Source organism: Mustela nivalis (genome assembly GCF_964662115.1).
Source record: "Mustela nivalis genome assembly, chromosome: 16".
Lineage (NCBI taxonomy): Eukaryota > Metazoa > Chordata > Mammalia > Carnivora > Mustelidae > Mustela > Mustela nivalis.
Window position 1 is genome coordinate 64431257 of NC_139035.1, and position 5626 is coordinate 64436882.

Sequence of the window (5626 nt, forward strand, 5' to 3'; positions counted from 1 at the left end):
GCACCAGGGTAGCTTTAAATAGGTCCCGCTCCCCCTCTCCCCCGCCTTCCCCTCCTCGGGAAAGAAACGTTTGTTGAAACAGGATCCCTGAGGACTCCTCCTCTCCCGCCCCTTAAGCAACAGGCGGGTGGACCGTGGACAGTCCATTTGTCCTGCTGTGTGCTCCCCCTCGTCCCCCCTCACCCACCCCTGGCCCACGGCAGCCACGACTCAGAGAGGCGAGCGGCAAGGCTGGGGCTGGAACTGTGCTCCTTGGGGATGGGCTGACGGGGGACAGTCCCCACAGCATCCCGGGATGCCAGAGGCTGTGTGGTCCCGGCCTTTCTCTGGTTTCCTGATGGGGAAACAGACCCCAAGAGACAAACAACTTGAGCGGATAAAACAGAACCAGAATTCAGGGCTCCTGACTTCCAACCTCCCAGAGAAAGAAGCAGAGACGTGGGGACACAGAAACCGGAGGAAGCAGTCAGCCTGGGACCCCAGGGCCACCCTGGCATAGGAGGCCGCCAGAGGGGCCCTGGTGAGAACTAAGGGTGGCTTGAGAGACAGCACCAGGGCTGGCAGTGGAGGGGGAAGGGTGTCTCCAAGCCTCCAGGTGAAGCATGTCCTGAGAACAGGACTCTGGGACGGGCGGGGTGGGGGGGCAGCGAGGCAGCTGGGGAGGGACAGGCCAGCCGGGGGACAGCCGAGAGCCAGGCCAGCGGACACCCACGCTCGTAGCTCTGGTCGTGTTCACCCCTTGCCACCGAGGGGTCACACCTCGCCCTTACTCTCTGTCGAGGAGCCCGAGGCTGGATCTGTGCCTGGGGTTGGCAGGTGCGGGGGAAGAAAACGCAGCTTCTCAGAGGTGTATGGGGGTCAGCGTCGAATAAGGGCCAGGCCTGGGAACCGGAGAGGAGGTGCTTGCCTCCTTCCTCCCGTGGTGAGGGCCGGGCTAGCCGGCAGCCCCGTGTTAGACCAAGAGATGCAGGTCTGGGGTTAGACTGGGGAGAGGCGTCTCTGCAGTGAAGCAGGGGAGAAGCCCGAAGAAGGTTCTGGGAGTGAGGAGGGGGCTTTGGGGCTGGGAGGGGCGTCTGTAACCTTATACCGGTTGGAAACAGGGTAGAGACGAGCTGGAACAGGACCAGTTAATAAAAAAGGCAAAGCATGAGGGACAAAGAGGGGAAGGGGCGACCAGCAGGGGCAGAGAGAGGAGAAAAGGGCCTGTCCCCGCCGTCTGCGAGCAGGAGGAGGACAGAATCCTCCTGGAGTGTCCCCATTTCTCTGGGCACAGAGATGCGGTGGAGGAAAGCCAGTGCGGTGGGGGCAGGTCTGAGAACCCTGGGTCCAGAAAGCTAGCAGGGAAGGAAGGCCCAAGAAGCCAGTCCTCTCGGGCCTCAGAGGGAGCTCCCTGCAGGGGGCCATCCACCTCTCCAGCAAATCCACTGTTAGGGCACAGGGCTCAGGCCTGAATTCCCCATATTACTGCCCCCTCCGGGCCTGCACTTGGGATTTTCCACTACGGGGATCCGGAAGGTCACAGCCCGCTTCCGCCCCCCTTCTCCTCTTGGGTTACAGCTGGAGGGGTGGGCAGGATGGGCAGACACCTTCTGTCCTGGAATTTGAGCCTGGGGGAGAACAGCAAGAAGGAAAAAGCAGATCCCAGTCCAAGCCCTGGTGTGGACAGGAGAGAGAGAGAAGCTGGTGAAGACACAGCTCGAAGGCTGGTGTTTAGACGTCAGGAGGGAAGGCCCAGGGAAGAAGACCCTGGAGAAGTAGCCGTGGGTGGCCGGGTCGCTCAGCAGCAGGGCAGCCTTGCCCTGGACTGGGGCGGCTGGGGTGGGGGTGTTGGGAGGGTGGCAAGAGGGTCCCTTGGGACGTAGGAGGGTCCTGCTCCTCAGTCTGGGCTCGGACTCCCTTGTCTCTGCCCACACTCTCTAGGGTGCAAGATGAGATAAGAGGGCAAACCTGCCCAGAGCCTGCAGGCAGGGGGGCCTCAGGCACCGGCCCTGAGCTTGCTCCCCGACCCTCACCCCTGCTGGCACCGCCCGGGGCTGCCCAGTCCTTCCAAGGCCCTGGCTCTGGTCCCTGTGGCCAGGCCCATCCCGGAAAGGACTGTGCGCTCCCTTTGCCTGTCCAGCCTGGTGGGGGCTCAGGCCATACCCCGCACTGGGGTTAGCATGTGGCCCCAGGGCGATGTGGCATTTGGGGCTCAGACAAAAGAAAGGCTGGAGAGGACCCCCTGGGTCCCATCCCTTGCCCAAACATCCCGGACCACCCTCCCTGCCTGGGGGACAGGGGGGCCCTGGGAGTCCACCCCTTCTCCTCCAGCGTGGACCTCAGCCTCCAGGACATGGGTAGGGTGTGGACGTCTGGCCCCTTGATCCGGGGCGCCTTGGCTGGGCTGCTGCCTGTGAAGACGGCCAGCGGTCAGTTGGGGTAAGGCCCCGGAAGTCAGAGGGACAGAGAGCAGAGTAGCGACGACTTGGAAGCAGGAGGCGGAGGGCCGGGGCCTGGCTGGAGAGTGGGTCTGGGAGACGATGGGTGACCCTGAGTCAGGCGTTCGGTGGGCGCGGGGAGACGTGGGGAGCAGGGGTGTGTACGTGCGTGCGTGAGTGTGCCTGGGTGTGCGTGTTGTGACCGAGGGGCACGACCGTGTGGGGACCCGAGTGTGGGGAAAGGGAGGTGTGAGGCACACGCGGAAAATGGGAAGCACGAGCCCGCGAGACGGCAGAGGCCGCGCTGGTTCGCCCGGGGAGTGCGCGGTCCTGGCGTGCCGGGGCGTGTGAGCCCGTGTGAGCCCGAGTGCTGGGGCGGAGCCCGCGGGGCCTACGTGAGCGTCCCTGGGAGAAAGTGCGTGTGCACGAGGGGGCGGGGAGGCCGCTCCGCTGCAGATGGCCGTCAAGGTCTCCCAGAAACAGTTCTGTTTCCTAAGTGACTAGCCTCCTGGGGCCTCCAGCCCAGACTTGAAGGTTGTTTCAAGATCATGGAGGGGGGGGTGAAGGGAGACTTGGGAGGCTCTGCCCACCCCCCCGTCCTCCTCCGCCCCTCGCCCCGCTTCTCCGCCCCAGGCCCGCGTGGGGCCCAGCTCCGCAGCCTCCTAAGGCCGGCCGCTCAGCGGTCTCCTTTCTCTCCCTCTTCCGTCCCCCGGAAGACCCCCCCCATCCTTCTTCAGGGCCTGGGCTCTTGCTCTCCCCCACCAGGCTTCTGGGGCCTCGTTGGGGACAGAAGGAGTTTTCTCTTTCCAACGGGAGGCAGGCCTGGGGGGACAGCATGGGTGGGAAACCCGGAAAGGCCTCGAGTGGCCCTGACAAGTGTCCAGTGAGGTCCCTTTCACTCGGCTTCCTCTCCAGGCCTCTCTTCCCACTTCCCGCCAGGGGCGGTGACCTTGTGGTAGAAAGGTTGGGCTCAGAGCCACAGAGTGCCTGGCTGCTGCCTGCTGTGGCCTCAGTTTCCCCACTGAACCACAAGCCCGTGTTGGATTCTCTCTCCGTCTCTGCCTTGATGCCAGCTCCTCTGTCTTCTTTCTGGTCTTTCTTTCCAATCTACTCGAAATGGATGCGAAGACCTTCCTTCGCGGTCTCTCCTCGCTTCTGTTGTCTTTAATCCCCACCCCCCCACAGATTATTTTTATTATCCTTTTTATCGTTAACACCGTATGATGAAGAATGCAGAGAATGGAAGAAAGAACACCTAGACTTTTCCTCCATCTCTCTGCCCTGCTGTCTGGGTCTGGAGAGCTCGGGTTGCCCATGCTAACCTTCCCACCCGAGCACGGTGGTCCCGGTACCCCGTCTTCTGACCATCCTGCCTGCACTCCTTGAAGCCGGTCCTGCTGGGCCCAAGCCGCGGACTGACCTGGGATCAGACGTGCCCCTACTCCGGGCTTGCTCCTTGCTCTGAAGGACAAGGGCCAGAGCCAGAAATTCTGAGCCCCCAGACTCCAGGTTACCTTCTCCCCAGCTCATGGCTCAGCTCAGGTGAACGGGAGAAATCACACGTAGCCGTGTCTGGAGACCGGGGTTCAGAGCAGGAGCTGAGGGGGCAGGTGCCTCCATTTTGTTGACCCGTGTGACCCACGAAAAGGAGTGTGATTGCTTTGACTCTTGGCACAGAGGTAGAGAGGGGCTCGGGGCTGGGACCGGATTACCTTGCTTCTTACCAAGAGCTGCTGGGTGAGGCAGGAAGGGGACAGGGCAGGCCCGCGGGTGAGGCTGCGGAAACCTGACGTCGCCTCGCTGGCATGCGATCGGCAAATACCAGATTAGTCTGTTTCCAGAGATTCCTTGGGCTGGAAAAATATGTTCGGGGTGACGGGGTGCAGGGGGTTAATGGACCTCACTGAGTTTGGGGGTCAGGGGTCACAGCTGGGCCCTCTAGGGTTCCTGTTTGCCTTTGATTCGGTCCGGACAGGGAGGGAGAGGCCCTCCGGCCCCCTGAGGCAGGTTTGCTTTGGCCGGAGATCTGACCCAGCCACTGGCCCGGAGCACCCCGCCTCCCTGTTCCCCCTATGGAGAGGCAGCTTGGCGCCCAGCCTCCCCCCTCCTACCTCCTGCTTCCCGTACCAGGCCCCCTCCACTTGGCCCAGGATGCGGCTCTGCGGGTCTGCCTGTCCCCGCTGGCGCGCCAGACGCCGGGCCCAGAGAGGGTGCCCTGCAAACATCTGGCACATGGGGCCCAGCCTTGTTCCCATGTAAGGAGCCCTTCTAGGGGCTTCAGGGAGTTCGGCCTCCTCTGTGCCTTGGTTCCTCTCGAGGTCCGGGACGCTTTCACTCTTGAGCTCCTGCCTGGGGGCTCTCGGCGCTGCCTGCTGGGGAATGTGAGCTCTCACCTGACTCAGCAGCCCCGGGTCGTTTTGGGGGGCACCACGTCATTCTGAAGTTCTTCTGGCATTCGCCCAGCGCTGGCCGAGCGCGGCTGCCCCATTCCGCACGGGGGGCAGCAGAGACTCTTCCAGTCGAGGCCAACAAGGCTCCCCGCCTCACGGTCCTTCTGTCCTAGTCCAGTCCAGTGCCGCCTAGTCACCCTGGTTTTCTCCCGCTCCCCCGCCCCGTGACCCGGTCTCCTCAAGGCCAGCCCCAGCCCTTGGGGTCGACTCCCCATTTCCTGCAGCTCCCTCACTTCTTCTCCTCCATGTCTGCCAAGCAGGACTGGGTGGGGGCCTGGGCTCTGTCTCCCACCTGGGCATTCCCCCACCGCAAAGATAGGGGAGCCAAGGCGGGCCATGGGCTGGCCATGCGGGACTGGCTCAGTCCTTAGCAGCTGTGAGCCTGAGTGGTCCTCAGACTCCCATGGATAAAGGGGGAGGGGGCGGCTGGGCAGGGCTCTCACCCCTGCCTGTGTCTTATGGGGTCACGCCTGGGCCGCACCCCCGCGGACACACTGTAACTGGTCGGAGGTGAGGCCCTGGCATCGGTGTCCCCAGAGGATTCCATGGGCAGGCAGGGGTGAGAGCCACAGAGCCAGCCTGCCTCCAGGATCTCTATCTAGCTCATGGGAGTGACGGTTACTGAGGCGCCAGATTAGCGTAAGGGCAATTTCCACGTGTTACCTGATTGGGTCCTGGTAACAACACTCTTTCCTAGATAGGGAAACTGAGGCACGATGATCCTCAGCTGACCCAACCAGGGGAGGGGGACTCAAGCCC